Source organism: Giraffa tippelskirchi, chromosome X (assembly GCF_054371585.1).
Source record: "Giraffa tippelskirchi isolate mGirTip1 chromosome X, T2T-mGirTip1v1.2.pri, whole genome shotgun sequence".
NCBI classification, from domain to species: Eukaryota; Metazoa; Chordata; class Mammalia; order Artiodactyla; family Giraffidae; genus Giraffa; species Giraffa tippelskirchi.
In genome coordinates this window covers 124250607-124271712 of record NC_137289.1, presented here as the reverse complement: position 1 = coordinate 124271712, position 21106 = coordinate 124250607, and the positions used below count along the sequence as shown (strand labels likewise).

The following is a 21106-nucleotide window of genomic DNA, read 5'->3' as shown; positions in this document are numbered from 1 at the left end:
GTATGAGAGGTGAGTAGTTCTTTTTTGTATGTTTAAGGATTTTTGAAACAATGAGCAAGGTGAAGCTAAGTATTATCTTTTTCTGATGAAGCTTTTTTCCTTTATGGGTGGATTACAAGTATATAACTGAACCTTGCCTTAGTATACCTCCCTTTCCTTTCTAATGATGTGAATGTATAGAATATATACAAAGTTTTATACCTATTAATTTTAGCTAGTAATATTTTATTTTACTCAGTAACAATCTTCTTATAGTTTAGTGTATCTGGGCAATCTCTGTTTATAGGTGTTTACAAAGTAATGCTATTTTATGTAAAACAATGACAATGACAGTGCTAAGTGATTGTAAAAACATTTGCAACTGACTCAATACTGTTAACATATCTCTCTAAAGCTTCCAGTTTCTCACCAGTCCTTCAAAGAGGTCATCTGGGGCTTCCCTTGTGGCTCAGCTGGTAAAGAATCTGCCTGCAGTGTGGGAGATCTGGGTTCGATCCCTGGGTTGGGAAGATCCCCAGGAGAAGGGAAAGGCTACCCACTGTGGTATTCTGGCCTGGAGATTTCCATGGACTGTACAGTCCATGGGTCGCAAAGAGTCAGACACGACTGAGCGACTTTCACTTATAGACAAACAAAGAGGTCATCTGGCCATATTTTATTCCCCTGTTGTTTTTTTTTTTTAATTCTCAATATCTATATTAGCTAAGGTAAAAAGTGCATTTTTTGCAGGTTAGGCTCAAGAAGAGTGTTTTCCCAGGGGTATTCACATTGATTTTAGTGCCTTTTAAATATACTGATTGTGCAATAAAATGATACATTCTGATAATTTACATATTCTATCCCATGCCATCCTTCTGATTTTTGAACCAGAGTCAATTTTTACAACAAGAATATGCGTATCTTGTTTTCTAAATTTCTCCAAGCAAAATATAATTCTATAATGACCAATTATAGCCTAACACCTGCTGTTATGAAGAAGACCTTGTCAACATCAATCTAAACTGAAGAACAACTTTCCTGGATTCGGGGGAAAATGAACAACAAACAAACAGTTCAATTCTTAGCAGGAAAACTCATAGGCAGTTTATTCCAAGGTAGTCCAGGGAACTAAAATTTAATGAATTTGATACTTCACCATCATTTGAGAAAAGTTTTGCTCTGGGTTAAGTATTATGGTTAAGGATTCCAAGAAAAATGCTAATATTCTTGGATTCCTTACAGCCAGTATTTACTTAAATCCATCCATGAAAGTAACGACAGGACAGAAATCCAAGTCTATGCCCCAGGCACTAATGCCTAAGAAGCTGAAGTTGAAGACCTACAAGGCCTTTTAGAACTAACACCAAAAGAAGATGTCCTTTTCATCATAAGGGACTGGAATGAAAAAGTAGGAAGTCAAGAGATACGTGGAGTAACAGGCAAGTTTGGCCTTAGAGTACAAAATGAAGCAAGGCAAAAGCTAACAGAGTTTCATCAAGAGAACGCACTGGTCATAGCAAACACACTCTTCCAAAAACCTAAGAGACAACTGTACACATGAACATCACCAGATGGTCAATACTGAAATCAGATTGATTCTTCTTTGCAGCTGAAAATGGAGAAGCTCTATATGGTCAGCAAAAATAAGACCTGGAATTGACTGTGGCTCAGATTATGAGTTCCTTATTGTAAAAGTCAGGCTTTGATTGAAGAAAGCAGGCAAAACCACTAGATCATTCAGGTATGACCTAAATCAAATCCCTTATGATTATACAGTGGAGGTGATGAGTAGATTCAAGAAACTAAATCTGGTAGACAGAGTGCCTGAAGAACTACGGACAGAGATTCATAACATTATACAGAAGGCAGTGATCAAAACCATCTCAAAGAAAAAGAAATGCAATTAGGTAAAATGGTTGTCTGAGGAGTCCTTACGAATAGCTGAGAAAAGAAGAGAAGGGAAAAGCAAATGAGAAAAGGAAATACCCAACTGAATGTAGAGTTTCACAGAATAGCAAGGAGAGATAAGAAAGCGTTCTTAAGAGAAAATTCAAAGAAATAGAGGAAAATAATAGAAGGGAAGGACTAGAGATTTCTTCAAGAAAATTAAGGATACCAAGGGAACATTTCATGCAAAGATGGGCACAATAGAGGACAGAAACAGTCATGAACTAACAGAGGCAGAAGAGATTAAAAAGAGATGGCAAGAATACATAGAAGGACTGTACAAAAAAGGTCTTAATGACCCAGATAACCACAATGGTGTGGTAACTCACCTAGAGCCAGTGGGAAGTCAAGTGGGCCTTAGGAAGTATTACTACGAACAAAGATAGTGAAGGTGATGGAAATCCAGCTGAGCTATGTAAAATCCTAAAAGAAGATACTGTGAAAGTGCTGTACTCACTATGCCAGCAAATTTGGAAATCAGCAGTGGCCAAAGGACTGGGAAATGTGTTTTCATTCCAATCTCAAAGAAGGGAAATGCCAAAGAATGTTCAAGCTGCCATACAATTGTGCTCATTCCACATGCTTCAGCAGTACATGAACTGAGAACTTCTAGATGGCTAAACTGGATTTAGTAAACGCAGACGAACCAGAGATCAAATGGCCAACATCCAACGCATCATAGAAAAAGCAAGGGAATTCCAGAAAAACATCTACTTCTGCTTCACTGACTATGCTAAAGCTGTGTGGATCACAACAAATTGTAGAAAATTCTTAAAAGAGATATGAATACCAGACCATCTTACCTATCTCCTGGGAAACCTGTATGCAGGTCAAGAAGCAATAGTTAGAACTGGACATGGAACAATGGACTGATTCCAAATTGGGAAATGAGTACGTCAAGGCTGTATATTGTCATCCTGCTTATTTTACTTATATGTAGAGTGCATCTTGTGAAATGCTGAGCTGGATGAATCCCAAGCTGGAATCAAGATTGCCAGAGAAATATTGACAACCTCATATATGCAGGTGATACCACTGTAATGGCAGAAAGCAAAAGGAACTAAAGACACTCTCTATGAGGCTGAAAGAGGAGAGTGAAAAAGCTGGCTTAAAACTCAACATCCAAAAAACTAAGATCATGGCATCTGGTGTCATCACATCATGGCAAATAGATGGGGAAAATGTGTAAACAGTGGCTGATTTTATTTTCTTTGGCTCCAAAGTCACTGCAGGCGGTGACTGCAGCCATGAAATTATAACAAACCTAGATAGCGTATTAAAAAACAGAGACATCACTTTGCTGGCAAAGGTCCATATAGTCAAAGCTATGGTTTTTCCAGTAGTCATATATGGATGTGAGAGTTGGACCATAAAGAAGGCTAAGCACTGAAGAATTGATCCTTTCAAATTGTTGTGCTGAAGAAGACCCTTGAGAGTCCCTTGGATAGCAAGGAGATCAAACCAGTCAATCCTAAAGGAAATCAACCCTGAATATTCACTGGAAGGACTGGTGCTAAAGCTGAAGCTGAAGCTCCAATACTTTGGCCACCTGATGTGAAGAAGTGACTCATTGGAAAAGACCCTGATGCTGGGAAAGATTGAGGACAGGAGGAGAAGGTGGGGACAGAGTATTAGATGGTTGGATGATATCACTGACTCAATGAACATGACTTTGAGCATACTCTGGGAGGTGGTGAAGGACAGGGAAGCTTGGTGTGCTGCAGTCCATGGGGTCACAAAGAGTTAGACATGACTTAGTGACTGAACAACGACAACATTCCATGAAAGGCCATCTCTACTATAATATTATTTCTTGCCGTTTTACTTATGACACAAAAACTCTGCTCAAGCAGAAACGTAAACAAATTGAACAGAAGCATCATTTGAGCTCAAGGCATATCAACAATTTTGTGGATCTACATCTCCAGGAAATCTTGCTTTAAATTATGCAAGGATAATTACATCAACAGAATGGGGAAGAAACAATCTTGGTGTAGTGTCAAAGAGGTGGGGGAAGGGATAGGTTGCTGGAAAAGCACTGTTAGCAGATTGTCTAGAAAAGATAATGAAGCCATTTTATCATGTTAAAATCCCTCTAAACATTGAAATATGTTCATTAATTATAGAGTAAACATTTAATTTTATTTTAATGTATAGTACATGCACATATAATAACTATATGTTTGTGCATACACAGATATAATACACACACACACACATATGAACCTGAACCTCATCTTGTATACATTAGGAGTACAACAGAATATTGTCAGGGATGAGTTCAACTCTGGCATCCCCAACAATATGACTGCCAGTTCTTCCTGCGTCAATAGAAGAGTTTTATGTAAACAAAAGCTAGAGGTGCAATTCCTAGGTTCCTAGAACAGAATAAATATTATAATAACATTAAAAATAATTATTGAGTTACTATAAAACTTATTTATCAATGAATGTTTATTCATTTGATTTTACATAAAGAATGTACAAGATTAAAGGAAAATTCAAAGGAGAATACTACTTTATTTTTGTATAATTGGAAAATGCAGTTCCTGCTTCCTGGCTTTCATATCTATCAGACTATATCTCTAGCCATAATTTTTTCTTTACTTTCTTAATAGAGAACTATCCCAATCCTCTTTTGTCAAGGTAAGGAGAGAAAAATATGATTACTTAAATCTAAGGTGGGGAACACAGACACAGGAATGAAAAAGCAAAAGCCACTATGATGGAAGGGCCCTTTAGCCTGAAAAAACAGACAGGTGCATGAGGAATGCATGGGTAAGCAGGTCAGTTAGAAGCAAAATATGTTCTGAAACATAGTGCACAGATTTGTGTGTCTGTTCTACCCTTCCCACAAACTTGATGCTATCACCAAAGGACGAGAACAGGGATGAGAACACTAGACTTGAAGTTAGAATATCTGGGTTTGACTGTGGCTTTATCATCTAGTAATTATGTGATCCTGAACAGGATAACTCTATCAGTCAATTTCCTTGACTGAAAAATGGACAAACATGTATCCAGGGCTAATGGGATATTCAAATGTACCACTGTATAGGAAAGAGCCTGTTACACTGTAAGACAATTTACCTTTACAAAGTGTGATACTTATCATCCACACACTGTCATTATTACATCATGGTGAATAAATTCAAGAGTTATGAGACTTTGGTTGAGTTTAAGGAAGACTGTATTCATCTGAAGCATAATCACTATTGTGTGAGCCTCTTCATATTACCTTACTTCAATTATGATGCTTTAATCTTAGACTCTATATATCCAGTTTTTCTTACTCCATTAAGTGAACTTAAAAAAGAGTCACATTAAATACAGGCCCTTTAAATTTTTTATGACATAAAGAGTTGCCATGGACACACTATTTGCAACTTACCTTGGTACAGTCAAACTCAATTAACTATTCAGACTGGCAAAGCATCTTTTACATTTTTCATAAAGATTCTAAGTGAAAAGGTTGTACTTATCTTTCAATTAAGTTATACATCTTGCAAAAATAGCCAATAGATGGAAGTAAAGGCAAAGTTGCAATCATAGATTGTATTCAGTGCAATTTAGCATACAAAAATGGAGCCAGCTAGATTGAAAAATGTGTTCGTAGTGGCTTTTCAATGCAGCAAAATCAACTGGACGGAACACTGAACAAAAAGCCCAAAGGCATGTGCTGGTTAAAAAAATATATATACATGCACAGATTATTATGTGAGGATTTCATCTAATCTCTCTGTTTTTCATTTAGAGATGTCCAAATGAAATTACTGAGAGACCTTGAATGTTTATCGGGTATTTGAGAGCATCAAAATCTTCTCTAAATAACTTCTGAATCACCTGGAAATGTGCCATTGAGGTAGCTAATGGTGGATGGAATCTAGCTACGGAATAAGCTAAAAGGTCATAAGGACTCCTAGGGCAAAGTTTCAATGAGATAGCCAGCCAGTGCATGGAGCAGCTCTTGTGAGCATTTTATCAGTGGGGACTGGTATACGGGCAGATGATGCCTCCCCTACACTAAGATAAACATGATTTGACATGCAAGTTTACATGTTATGCTGCTATTTATTGTTGTAGTGATTTGTAAAAATCAGGCCGCTTAATTTCCATCAAGCCATGATGTTTTCAGCCCCAGGTTCTACTTACTGTTCGGACCTCAGTACTCACTAAAATAAGGGCTTCGTAAGGGACTCAGTGGTAAAGAACCCCTGTCAGTGCAGGAGATGCAAGAGACTTGGGTTCGATCCTTGGGTCAGGAAGATTCCCTGAAGGAGAACATGGCAATCCACTCCAGTATTCTGCCTGGGAAATCTCATGGACAGAGGAACCTGGCAGGCTGAAGTCCATGGGGTTACAAAGAATCAGACACAACTGAAATACCGAGCACGCACTTCCTAAAGTAACCTATAGATGGTCTCTGATATACAATGATTTTTCAAATTTACAGTGGTGCAAAAGCGACATGCATGCTGTAGAAATCACACTTTGAATTCTGCTCTTTTTCCAGGCTAGCAATATGCTGCACTGTAGCGTGATACTCTCTGGTGATGCTGGGCAGTGGCAGCTCCCACATATCCACGTGATCACGACAGTAAAGTATTGATACACTTAGAATTGTTCTGGTGGCTTCCCCAGTGGTCCAGTGGTTAAGAGTCTGCCTTGCAATGCAGGGGACACTAGTTGGATCCCTGGTGCAGAAGGATCCCACATGTCATGGAGCAACTAAGCCTAAGCACTACAACTACTGAGCCTGCGCTCTAGAGCCCTTAAGCCACAGCTACTGAAGTCTGTGTGCCTAGAGCCCGTGCTCCACAACAAGAAGCTTGCACATTGCAACCAGAGAAGCCCCCACTTGCCACAACTAGAGAAAGCCCATGTGCAGCAACCAAGACTCAGCACAAAGAGAGGAACAAATAAAATTAAATTTAAAAAAAAAGAATTTTTCTGTACTCATACAATCATTCTGTTTTTCACTTTCAGTACAGTCCTCAATAAATTCTATGATATATTCAACACTATCTTATAAAATAGGCTTTATGTTAGATAATTTTGCCCAACTGTAGGTTAATGTAAGTGTTCTGAGCATATTTAAGGTAGTCTCAGCCATGGTGTTTGGTAGGTTAAGTGTATCAAATGCATTTCCCCTTATGATATCTTTCGCTTACTATGGGTTTATTGATGGCTTCCCAGGTAGCACTAGTGTAAAGAACCCGCCTGCCAATGTAGGAGATTTAAGAGATCCAGGTTCAATTCCTGGGTTGGGAAGATCCCCTGGATGAGGGCATGGCAACCCATTCCAGTATTCTTGCTTAGAGAATCTCCATGGACAGCAGAGACTGGTGGGCTACAGTTCATAGGGTCTGCAAAGAGTTGGACACAACTAAAGTGACTTAGTACAGCACATGGGTTAATTGGGATGTAATTCCACAGTAAGCCAAGGAAGATCTGTGCTTTTAAATTATCTGTATACCTAATTAGTTTGCCACTTTATATTCTGGAATTTATGTGGCCAGAAAAAGTCAGCAAAGGCTGTTCAATTCAGAAATTTCTTTTAATATCATTTATCAGTTTGAAGTGATATACAAATCCTTCACTTTCAATGTCAGAGACATGATAAAATCCTCTAACTGTACGTCCTGAATTAAAAGTAATAATAAACTTGTTTGATATACACAAGTTTGAAAGAACTCGTTTGCTGAAAAATAGAGCATGCCATAAAAAAATCACAACTTCATAAATTGACCATTTTCCCATAAAAAGGAATAAATACTTAATCACTTATACATTAAATTAGTGATTTCATTCCTAAAGGTCTTACAAAGGTTTCAATTCAGTATTTTATGATTATTATTTTCTAATTACAATTTTACACTTAGCACACTGCTAAGTATCATGAATATTAATAATCATTCAATCCTCACACTATACTTGTTTCTAAAAAGACAAGCTTCATTATCTCTTCTCTATAAAATATGGTGTCTTCTAGATAGGTACGAAAATATTTTTGTAAGTCACCATCTCACATCTTCTAGCGTTGCAACACAATGTATTTCTATTTCAAATGGCAAGTTATACTAAAACAACCCAGTGACTGTGCTAACACTTAAGAATTCAGAACAATCTCATTTTAGAAATCCATAATATGAGAAATTGGCCAGAGACCATCCAATCAGATTTCACTTTCTTTTAAAATCAGATTTCCCTTATCTTCTGTCCTTTCTCAGATGGTAAAGCTCAAAGACAAAGCAGAGTTATTTAACCGAGAGGCTGTCAGATGCCATTATATTCAGAGTCTTCCACTATCTCTTATCACTCTCCACTCAAACAATCCCAGGATAAGATTCTCTGGAGGCATATAATTTGCATAGGGATAAAAACCCTAAAACCCAGTCATTGTTATGCAAAGGTCAAATTAGAAAACAGTAGGTGTAGCTACTCTACAGAAATACAAACTAGCACTGCTACAATTTAGTGATGATTATTGCCAGTGTGAAAACAGAAAAAAAAAAAAAAGTTAAAAAAAAATCCAATATCTACTACAGGAAAAAAAAAACTTCATATGTGTATCATGTGTCTTCTGATTTAACAAAAGTATCTGACAACATTCAAAAGCCAGAACTACCGACAAGGCCAGTAGCCAAGATTTAAACTATGACATAGCAGAATTTATTAAATCAACAAATTTGCATTAGGAAAATAATTGCAAGCAACATAGGATTGAAATTTTTAAATTCCTTCATCTATTCACAATTTTCTGATCATTGTCTTCACTGTGAATTCAGAAAGACTATATCATCCAAAGTGCAAGTCACTCAGTCACGGCTGACTGACTGCAACCCCACAGACTATAGCCCACCAGACTTCTCTCTGTCCTTGGAATTCTCCAGGCAGAAATACTGGAGTCAGTTGCATCCCCTTCTCCAGGGGAATTTCCTGACCCAGGGATTGAACCTAGATCTCCTGCATTGCAGGCAGATTCTTTACAGTCTGATCCAACAGGGAAGCCCCTGTATCATTCAAAGGTTTAAGATAAATGGAAAGAGAAAAATATCAAAATTCTAAAGCATAGATATCAAATGTTTTTCCTATGAAGATGAGATAATGTAGAATTTTTAAAATTAACCTGAAAATGTGACTATCTCAGGTATTTTTTTTTAAAGAATTCAAGACTTTTTGTATTAAGTCAAAACTAATTATAAGGTAGGACATTTATTCACATATCTTTCAAAACAACATCTGTTATTAACATGTGTTTCCATTTTCTTTGTGTAGGTACAGAAATTGAAAACTCAAAGCTATAAAATAGGGTACAAACATTTTATATTATGAAATGATGTCTAACATTTGCTATTTAGTATAGGATGTGAAAAACCAAAATATCTTTGTAATTACTCATACACAAACTTCTGATTAATACTTGTAAACTAAAAAATATTAAATACTTTAGAGTGACCCAAGATATAAAAATCTAGGTTGTTAGATTATAAAGTTTAAAATATTTAGAATACTAACATGTAAATGTATATATAATTATATATGTTTTATATAAATAAATATATAGTTATGTGTTTTTTTTTTCAGAGAAGGGAGGTTTATTTGTGTAACTTATTTTAGTAGACCATGTCATTTTATATTTTTCTACTTAAAGTGTCAAAGAATAAAAGGAAAATATTATACAAAAGTAGAATATATCATTTTCCTCTCCAGTAGAGAAATGTAGAGGGATTTAAATTATTAGAGTCTTGCACAAATGTTCTATTGCTTGCCAAGAAACACAGGTGCTTCTAAACTCATTGCCTTTTCACAATTCAAAAATCAGAAGAGACGGCCAATTCCGAATACTTCCCAAAGGAGAGATCTCAGAAAATCTCAAGAGATTAGTAACTAAAACCACTTCACTCTACAGAGGGTCTAGAGATAAGAACTAGGTAAGTCTTCAGATGACACTACTCTAATGGCAGAAAGCAAAGAGGAACTAAAAAGCCTCTTGATGAGGGTGAAAAAGGAGAGTGAAAAAGCTGGTTTAAATCTCAGCATTCAGATCACTAAGATCATGTCATCTGGTTCCATCACTTCATGGCAAATAGATGGGGAAAAAGTGGAAACAGTGACACATTTTCTTTTCTTGGTCTCCAAAATCACTGTAGATAGTGACTTCAGCCATGGCATTAAAAGATGCTTGCTCCTTGGAAGAAAAATATGACAAACTTAGCATATTAAAAAGCAGCGACATCACTTTGCTGACAAAGGTCTGTATAGTCAAAGCTATGGTTTTTTTGGATGAATTGTACAATAGTGAAGGCTAAGTGCTCTTGAACTGTAGTTCTGGAGAAGACCCTTGAGAGTCCTTTGGACTACTAAGAGATCAAATCAGTCAGTCCTATATACGAGCAGCTCTGAATATTCATTAGAAACTAAAAGTTGCTCAGTCGTGTCCAACTCTTTGCGACCCTATGGACGGTAGCCCACCAGGCTTTTCTGTCTATGGAATTCTCTACGCCAGAATACTGGAGGGGGTAGCAGTTCCATTCTCCAGGGGATCTTTCCAACTCAGGGATCAAACCTAGGGTCTCCCACATCACAGGTGGATTCTTTACCATATGAGCCAGCAGGGAAGCCCATTCAATAGGACTGATGCTTAAGGTGAAGCTCCAGTGCTGTGGCCATTTGATGTGAAGCCGACACATTGGAAAAGACCCCAGTGCTAGGAATGATTGAGGGCAGGAAGAGAAGGGGGCAACAGAGGATGACATGATTGGATGGCATCACTGACTCAATGAACATGAGTTTGAGCAAACTCCGGGAAATGGTGAAGGACAGGGAAGCCTGGCGTGTTGTGGTACATGGGGTCACAAAGAGTCAGACATGACTGAGTGACAGAGCAACAAAAAAGCCTTCAGAGTGTTCCTGGGTAACTGCTAACCTTTGTTGTCTAAACTAGTATTTGAAGTTTAAACATAGATAAAAACTAATCTTTGGTATAAAAATTAATAAAATTGCTAACATCTTGGAAAGATTTAAAAATTCAGGTAATATTAAGCAAGAAAATATTGAGCACTTAATTTACAGGTCAAGACCAACTATGAGGACTTAAAAAATTACATTTGTGGTGATGGTTATGCTTGAGGTTTAGATCCCCCTGTATCTCCCAGGCAATTCTTGAGTAATATCATTTTACTTTCTTTGAAGTAAGCTTTCCAGCTTTGTTCGAGGAAAAACCTTTTTCTACTCACTTTCCATCATTCTGTGTAGTATCACACCATGTTTATATGCACAGGTTTTAAAATTATAAAATGTGAGAATCTGAATCCTGTTTATGCCAGGTGATAACTGTGTGACCTTAGGCAAATTTCTCAAACTTTCTGTAAAATAAGGGTAACATGAGTCCTACCTCATAGAGGTTATTTTAAGCATATGATGAAGAAATTAAAGCACAGAACTAAGTATATTAAGACATAAGAAGTAATCAAAAAAGTTCTATTTTATAGTTTTGCTTAGCTATATTCAGCTTCTTGCTAATTATTGAATTCTCTTTATATTTTATGACTTCTTTATATTTTCTAGTTCCTCTGCTTAGAGTGATTTTTTTTATTCCTTCAAATTCTAGATATCTTCAAGATGACACCTCTTCTATGAAACTAATCTTAGTCTCCTCAAACTGAATGAACAATTCTTGACTGTTTCCACAGCTTGCCAAAGTTACCTCTATTTTAATATTCAACTCAATATATTTTTATATAGAGTTTATTCAACTATGAATACCACAAAGGCTGAGAAGCTACTGTATTCTTTTATACCTGGCCCAAATCCTACCACAGCACCTTACAAATGGTAGAATTCCACAATGGGAGGTGAGGGCAGAGTTAAATGAACAGTTGAACATGCCATAATCATGTGCATTAGAAAGCAAAGGATTATCTAATAAAGAGAAGTTATAATGATAAGGAAAAGTTAGCGTGGAAAAATCTTTTAACTATAATATTTAACAGATTAAATATTGATCACTAAATGAGATATTAAATACTGTTGTAAATCTGATACTTAAAACTCGTGATACCTTTTGCTACTCAAATTTTAACTGGCTGTTTCATCCTTAAAAAATGAAGATAAACATAGGTATAAAAGAGATACAATGGGACAATGGGACTAGTGCGGAAATAAAAATTATAAATTAAAAACCTTTGAATTAGCCGTGGTAAAAAGAAAAAGAAACTGTGGTACACAGGGTTAAATGATGAAAGGTCCTAGAAGAAATTTTGTTGACCTAAGCATATTAAAAGTTGAGATTAATGAGCTAATTATTATTCTTTGCAGTAAGATACAAAAGTAGAGGGTAGAGAATATTTACATTTTGCCTCCAGAAAAGGACATTAAAAAAAAATAAAAAACACAACAGAATACTCTTAGGAGACAAATCAAGGAGGTAAAGGGCTCATTTAAGTTTAAATCCACAGCAACGCTGTCTCTTAAGTTCATAAATTAATAAGAAGCAGCAAGAAGTACTCCAGTATATCCAATATTATAATGGGTTCAATCCCTGGGTTGGGAAGATCCCCTGGGGGAGGAAATGACAACCCACTCCAGTATTCTTGCCTGGAGAATCCCATGGACAGAGAAGCCTGGCAGGCTGCAGTCCCTGAAGTCGCAATGAGCTTACTATTTAATATCTTTTCTTGGTAATAAATCTTTTATTATTACTATATTGTTACTATTTTGTATGAAAATGTAAAAGTCGCTCAGTTGTGTCTGACTCTTTGCAACCCCATGGACTATACAGTCCAGGAAATTCTCCAGGCCAGAATACTGGACTGGGTACCCGATCCCTTCTCCAGGGGATCTTCCCTACCCAGGGATGGAACCAAGGTCTCCTGCATTGCAGGCAGATTCTTTACCAGCTGAGTCACAAGGGAAGCCCATTATTTTGTATACTACGTGACAAAAGAGTATCTCTTACATTTTAATTTCAAGCCCAAAACACAGCTTAATGCTTTTACTCAGCCTTCATATATACATTATCTTCACAAGAAAAGTTTTTGTTATGTATTTTTCCCTATTTTAAAGAAGAGAAACTTAAGAATAAACATTAAGCAATTTATGTTAGGTAATCTAGGTAATAGATAGTAAGGCAAGAAGCTAACCTTAGGTCAAAGGGCAAAGGTTTATGTTGGTTGATTCCCATTATTTTGGTTCTACAATAGACGGTTTAAAAAAAAAACAAAAACGCTTTCCCCATTCTCAGTTCAGGACAGAGAAATCTGTAAAACTGTGCATGTGTGTGTGACAACAAAGGTTTGCACACAAGTATATACACAATGCATATATATATATATATATACACACACACACACACACATATACACACACACACTATATATATATCAGTTCAGTTCAGTTGCTCAGTCATATCTGACCCTTTGCAACCCCATGAACTGCAGCACGCCAGGCCTCTCTGTCCATCACCAACTCCCGGAGTCTAGCCAAATCCATGTTCATCGAGTCGGTGATGCCATCCAACCATCTCATCCTCTGTCGTCCCCTTCTCCTCCTGCCCCCAATCCTACCCAGCATTAGGGTCTTTTCCAATGAGTCAACACTTCACATGAGGTGGCCAAAGTATTGCAGTTTCAGCTTCAACATCAGACCTTCCAATGAACACCCAGGATTGATCTCTTTTAGGATGGATTGATTGGATCTCCTTGCAGTCCAAGGGACTCTCAAGAGTCTTCTCCAATACCACAGTTCAAAAGCATCAATTCTGCGGCACTCAGCTTTCTTCACCGTCCAACTCTCACATCCATACATGACCACTGGAAAAACCATAGCCTTGACTAGACGGACTTTTGTTGGCAAAGTAATGTCTCTACTTTTAAATATATGCTATCTAGGTTGGCCATAAGCTTCCTTCCAAGGAGTAAGCGTCTTTTAATTTCATGGCTGCAGTCACCATCAGCAGTGATTCTGGAGCCCAAAAAAATAAAGTCTGACACTGTTTCCACTGTTTCCCCATCTATTTCCCATGAAGTGATGGGACCAGATGCCATGATCTTAGTTTTCTGAAACTTGAGCTTTAAGCCAACTTTTTCACTTTCCTCCTTCACCTTCATCAAGAGGCTCTTTAGTTCTTCTTCACTTTCTGCCATAAGGGTGGTGTCATCCACATATCTGAGGTTATTGACATTTCTCCCGGCAATCTTGATATCAGCTTGTGTTTCTTCCAGCCCAGCGTTTCTCATGATATACTCTGCATATAAGTTAAATAAGAAGGGTGACAATATACAGCCTTGACGTACTCCTTTTCCTATTTGGAACCAGTCTGTTGTTCCATGTCCAGTTCTAACTGTTGCTTCCTGACCTGCATACAGGTTTCTCAAGAGACAGGTCAGATGGTCTGGTATTCCCATCTCTTTCAGAATTTTCCACAGTTTATTGTGATCCACACAGTCAAAGGCTTTGGCATAGTCCATAAAGCAGAAATAGATGTTTTTCTGGAACTCTCTTGCTTTTTCAATGATCCAGGGGATATTGGCAATTTGATCTCTGGTTCCTCTGCCTTTTCTAAAACCAGCTTGAACATCTGGAAGTTCACGGTTCACGTATTGCTGAAGCCTGGCTTGGAGAATTTTGAGCATAACTTCACTAGCATGTGAGACGAGTGCAATTGTGCGGTAGTTTGAGCATTCTTTGGCATTGCCTTTCTTTGGGATTGAACGAAAACTGACCTTTTCCAGTCCTGTGGCCACTGCTGAGTTTTCCAGATTTGCTGGCATATCGAGTGCAGCACTTTCACAGCATCACCTTTGAGGATTTGAAATAGCTCAACTGGAATTCCATCACCTCCACTAGCTTTGTTCGTAGTGATGCTTTCTAAGGCCCACTTGACTTCACATTCCAGGATGTCTGGCTCTAGGTGAGTGATCACACCATCGCGATTATCTGGGTCATGAAGATCTTTTTTGTACAGTTCTTCTGTGTATTCTTGCCACCTCTTCTTAATATCTTCTGCTTCTCTTAGGTCCATGCCATTTCTGTCTTTTATCGAGCCTATCTTTGCATGAAATGTTCCTTTGGTATCTCTAATTTTCTTGAAGAGATCTCTAGTCTTTCCCAATCTGTTGTTTTCCTCTATTTCTTTGCACTGATCGCTGAGGAAGGCCTTCTTATCTCTCCTTGCTATTCTTTGGAACTCTGCATTCAGATGGGAATATCTTTCCTTTTCTCCTTTGCTTTTCGCTTCTCTTCTCTTCCCAGCTATCTGTAAGGCCTCCTCAGACAGCCATTTTGCTTTTTTGCATTTCTTTTCCATGGGGATTTTCTTGATCCCTGTCTCCTGTACAATGTCTCGAACCTCTGTCCATAGTTCATCAGGCACTCTGTCTATCAGGTCTAGTCCCTTAAATTTATTTGTCACTTCCACTGTATACTCATAAGGGATTTGATCTAGGTCATACCTGAATGGTCTAGTGGTTTTCCCTACTTACTTCAATTTAAGTCTGAATTTGGCAATAAGCAGTTCATGATCTGAGCCACAGTCTGCTCCTGGTCTTGTTTTTGCTGACTGTATAGAGCTTCTCCATCTTTGGCTGCAAAGAATATAATCAATCTGATTTCGGTGTTGACCATCTGGTGATGTCCACGTGTAGAGTCTTCTCTTGTGTTGTTGGAAGAGGGTGTTTGCTAGTACCAGTGCGTTCTCGTGGCAAAACTCTATTAGCCTTTGCCCTGCTTCATTCTGTACTCCAAGGCCAAACTTGCCTGTTACGCCAGGTGTTTCTTGACTTCCTACTTTTGCATTCCAGTCCCCTATAATGAAAAGGACATCTTTTTTGGGTGTTAGTTCTAGAAGGTCTTGTAGGTCTTCATAGAACTGTTCAACTTCAGCTTCTTCGGCGTTACTGGTCGGGGCATAGACTTGGATTACTGTGATATTGAATGGTTTTCCTTGGAAACGAACAGAGATCATTCTGTCGTTTTTGAGATTGCATCCAAGTACTGCATTTTGGACTCTTTTGTTGACCGTGATGGCTACTCCATTTCTTCTAAGGGATTCTTGCCCACAGTAGTAGATATAATGGTCATCTGAGTTAAATTCACCCATTCCAGTCCATCTTAGTTCGCTGATTCCTAGAATGTCGACGTTCACTCTTGCCATCTCCTGTTTGACCACTTCCAGTTTGCCTTGATTCATGGACCTAACATTCCAGGTTCCTATGCAATATTGCTCTTTACAGCATTGGACTTTGCGTCTATCACCAGTCACATCCACAGTTGGGTATCGTTTTTGCTTTGGCTCCATCCCATCATTCTTTCTGGAGTTATTTCTCCACTGATCTTTATACACACACATATATAACATATGTGTTTGTGTGCTAAGTTGCTTCAGTCATGTCCAACTCTTTGCAACCCTATGGACTATAGCCCGCCAGGCTCCTCTGTCCATGGGATTCTCCAGGCAAGAATACTGGAGGGGGTTGCCATGCCCTCCTCCAAGGGAACTTCCTGATCCAGGGATTGAACCCACGTCTCTTAGGACTCATCAACTGGCAGGTGGGTTCTTTAGCACTAGTTCCACCTGGGAAGCCCATGCAACACACACATTTATGTGAATATAATATCTGTATTTAAGCTATGAATTAAAATTTATAGTTGAAACATATTTATGAAAATTTCAGCAAAGCATACATAATCCTATTTGTTTTTTTATTTATGTTTCTCTGTCTTCCTGTCTCTTCATAATATCATCAAGATATTTGAAAGCAGGGATACTTAACCAGGGGTCCATTTAATCCCAGGAAAGCTAGTTTATGAATGAATTACAGAAGTATTTGAACTGCTTGAGATTTCAGTACTCAATTAAACCTTTATGAGTGACTCACTATATAACACGATCAGGTATAGTACCACAAATTATCAAATTTACTTCACCTATATGTATCATATATATGTATGTGTGTGTGTATTCCTATACATATATATACATACATACATATATATCTATATATGTAGTGAAATATATAAAATAAAATCACAAGTGAGACAAATACTTCTGTAGATATAAGAAAGAATTTATTGGAAAGAATTCTCTTTTCCTGAAGAAATTTCTTTTATCAAAAAGAAAGAAAAATAGACTTGATCTTATTGATTTTCTTTGGTCACTAAGAATCTCAGAACGAAATCTGAAGTCAACTGGCCATCTTCCTAATCACCACTCTTAACCCAAGCCACCACCAGCCTCTTTTGCTTGAATTACCATAAAAGCAACTGTCAAGCTTTCCTGCTACTGCCTCTGACCCCTTTGGTACCCTCTTGACAACTTACCTAGAAGGAACAATATGGTACATGAATATGATCAACTCATGTTTGCTCACAATTCTTGAACAGGTTTCTGCTGTCTTTAAGGTAGATATCCAGATGCCTAGGATATTCAGCATGGTCTGTAAGACCTGGCATGTAAAGGTTTCTACCTAGTTTTTCATCTTCCTATAGCATCATCATTTTCTTAGATTTAGTTACCCTGGTCTTTTTTTTTTTCTTTCTGCTATTTCCCATCATAGGAACTTTCCATCCAGTAGAATGAGCTTCCCTCATCTCCTCTTGGTTAACAGCTACTCATCTTTTAGATAAAGACTCAAGAGTCCTTTCCCAATGGATGCTCACAGTCTGCATGTGATCTCTTTGTAATATGGTCTTTCTTAACTGAGCTACTTTATGTTGTAAAAATTCAAATATGTGTCTATGTGTCATCCCTACTGACAGTAATTTCCATGAGAAGAGACACCGTGTTTATAGCTTTTGCATTGTTATTGTTGGTGTTTTTTTCTCATCACCATACTCCAGCAACTAGTGCCTTTTATGTCCTGGGTCTTCCATAAATATTTGAATGCATAAACCTATCCACACACAAGTATGGCTCCATTCTATAGTTTTTCTACTTCTTTGTCGTTAAGTTTGTTGCACGTTATTACTAGAAAACGTGTCTAAATCTTTGTGGAAGACAATGGAGAAAAACAGACAAAGTAATGAGCACTATAATGGAATTCAAGTATTGTAAAAGGGTAGAAAGATTGTTTTACTACATTATGTTTTGGCTAACATCATATAAAACAAGGGTAAATTATTCTGAACAAAACCTTATTTCCTTTTGGCTATGAAAAGGTACAGATAATAACTAGGACACTACAAACTATATCATAACCTTGAATTGTCTTCAGTTCTGATAATTACATATATATTAATAATAAAACTCTCTAAATAGCCTAATGAAATCAATAAAACATTAATATATTTAAAAATGTATTTCAAACATTATGTTGAATTTTTCTGAAAGTTCCGAACTAAAATACTGCAGGAACATAAATTTGCCATGAGTTTACATACGCCTCAAAAGAAATGTTTGCAGATTCTGATTGCATGATGATGGGGTGCTTTCATAACAGAAACATCGAAAATGCTTTAAATGCATTATTCCTAACGCAGCATCATCTTCATATTCAGATTTAATTGCAATCTTAACAACCACCTTTTGCTCACATAAAGATTGATCATTTGACTTTTTGCTTACACATAATCACCCATAGAAAGCAGTTATCATTCTGTTCATTTCTTCATTCATTCAACTACTCTGACTTGTTTAACTGCTCTACACCAGGGCCTGTGCAAGATTTGCGAACTATGAATATAGTCCCAGATTCTGCTGCTGATGAACGTATAGTCTTTTGAGAGAAACAAACTGATACTTTCAGCCTGACTTGACCAGTGTCAAGGCGGCAGAGGAAGGAAAACAGAGAGGGGGATCTATGTTAGACTAGAAGAAAAAAGAAAGCTAAGGCACAGAGTGGAAAGGAATCCCTGGCAGGGAGATATACATGTGCTGTATGAAATCTCACAATACATTTAAGAAAAAAACAAGAAATTTTGTGTGGCTAGTGTCAAAGGCATTTTCAGGAAAGTAGGATGGATTTGAAGTTAAAGAAGCAGTCAGAATTTTTAACTAGTAAAATAATTAAAATGAAAACAATATGCTCCAATTTTGCATTACACTTTACTATGAAACTAAATTTCGTTGTTTAAAGATCAATAACTAAATACTAAAGACAAAGGAGAATATATAAAATATGTATATAATTACTTTCTATTAAGATAATGAAAATTTTACTTTGTACACACATATATGTAAATTAAAAAATATATATGCAATACCCTCCTGTGTACACACACACACACACACCAAAGTTTTAAATATTTAAACAAAAGTAAATGACTTGCTAAACTGCAAATATGTACATGTTGATAATGGATATATTTGCTCACGCAAATACTTTAAAAAAATTTCATTGCTTCTGCCGAGTCAAGCAACAGTCACACTGGTGATGTGAAAACACAGAAATAGTAAGCAACACAACGTTAGCATTTATAGATGAGCCTTTTATGGGAATGTAGTTGTTCATGCAAACAGTCTACTCAATATATTAAAACAATCTCTTTATATCCCCTGTTATGGTTTTATCAAGCAGGGAGAACTATTTCAAGGGAACCTAAAATGTAAACTATTGGTATTAGTCACCACCCAAGTGTGCGTTCAGGCAGTTTTACTAAGTTACATGTAGTTTATATCAAGAACCAAGAGAGCTAGGGCAATGAAATAGAAACTTTTATTTACTTATTTATTTATAACTCTCTTTTCTTTAGTTCCCAGACTTAAATACCAGCAAATTTGGGGGCCCTTTTCACTACCTCAGGAACATAAACCTGCCATACTTATATTTTCTTATTATCAGAAATTTGCTTTCCTGTTAAAGGAACATATTTGGTATGAATAACAGCATCAACTTATGCACATAATGTTTCCCAAGCCATCTTGAAATGCTGACAGATGGTTAGAAACCAATCAGGATTTACTTACTTATCACCCATATTTTCAAGGTATCCAGCAGAGAAGACTGGATAGAGAATGGCAATCTAATATAAATCTGTAAGTTATTTTAACAGCTTTAAATTTATGGTCGCCCCTAAAGGATGCTAAATCAGAGATTACTTTTAGAATTGTTGAGAGACTTAAATAGATGAACAAGGAAGCTCTTTGTCAATGCCAATTTTAATTTGTTCTCTGACTTAAGAGATTTTACAGAGGTAGGTAAACTAAAGCTATGTTTCAAAATAACGCTTTTTTAAGATGTTCTTTTTACATCTATGATTTAAATTGTCTCAGAGGGACCGTATACTCCGTGTAAAGCCATGCTACACACTGGAGACAACGTTTCTTTAAGTTTCAAGGAAACTTGACAACAGCCACATCACTATACAAACTGCAAGCACACAGGTGACCCTTCTCAGCAGCCTTAGCCCAGAGCATCTGCAGCTGTCAAATGTAGAAAGATCCATAAATAAATTATAACATCTGACATTTTCAATATCCTGCGAATCAATAAGTGTACATTTTACCAGTGGAGTCAAAATGACAAGAATTTACCCACTTTGGTCTCAGAACTGTTCTGTTATGCTCTGTGAGCTATAAGAAACCCCCCAAATATAAATTACAATATCTGGTCTTAAGAATCTCATGCCTTAGTTGAGAAAAAAACTCTTCCTTGAGCTATTAGCACAGTTATTTTAGTCTGCTCCCAACAGAGGCAGAAAAAAATGAAGTTCTCGATAACCAACCCAATCCAAACATAAATAAAGACAATCTCAAATATCCCAGTCTCATTCCATGACCAAACACATAAAAGTTTATGTTCTGGGTTCATTATCTTTTGATATCTCCTCTCTTACACTCTTTGAAAGGGATATAAAAACAAACTGATCATGCAAAAGGAACTCTAGAACTATTACTATAACAGTGATCACCCGGTGAAGTTTACATTAGTGATACAATTAGTTATCTCCAATATTTAAAATTTTTATATTATATCTTTGTTATCTTCTTACCCTGTGTTGTCTAAAACACTATCTATCTACAAGGTTACTCTGTCTCTAGGTTCTAATAAATGTTCTCTCTCTACCTCTTCATGCCTATGGCTGGGTAATGACATCCTACTGTTCCTAGCATCATGTATATCTTCCCACTGGTTTCTCTCAACCCTGAACACACAATTGTAACTTATCCCTCTCTTACTTCCTATCTTTTACTCTTTTCTCCATGCTGCATGTTTCTCACCTTGACAGACTGGTGATTCTA

The 21106-nt window shown here is 37.0% G+C and overlaps 1 protein-coding gene and 1 long non-coding RNA gene across 3 annotated transcripts in view; both read right to left on the bottom strand.

Annotated features, from left to right (window-relative positions):
* The window catches only part of DMD (dystrophin), a 2147259-nt gene that overhangs the window by 2012059 nt on the left and 114094 nt on the right, over positions 1 to 21106 (bottom strand). The window lies entirely within an intron of this gene.
* Positions 9501 to 17635, bottom strand: LOC145535986 (uncharacterized). The gene is made up of 2 exons (XR_014075573.1): positions 14018 to 17635; positions 9501 to 10004 (listed from the first exon to the last, which is right to left on the bottom strand). It is a non-coding gene; the product is annotated as an uncharacterized LOC145535986 (long non-coding RNA).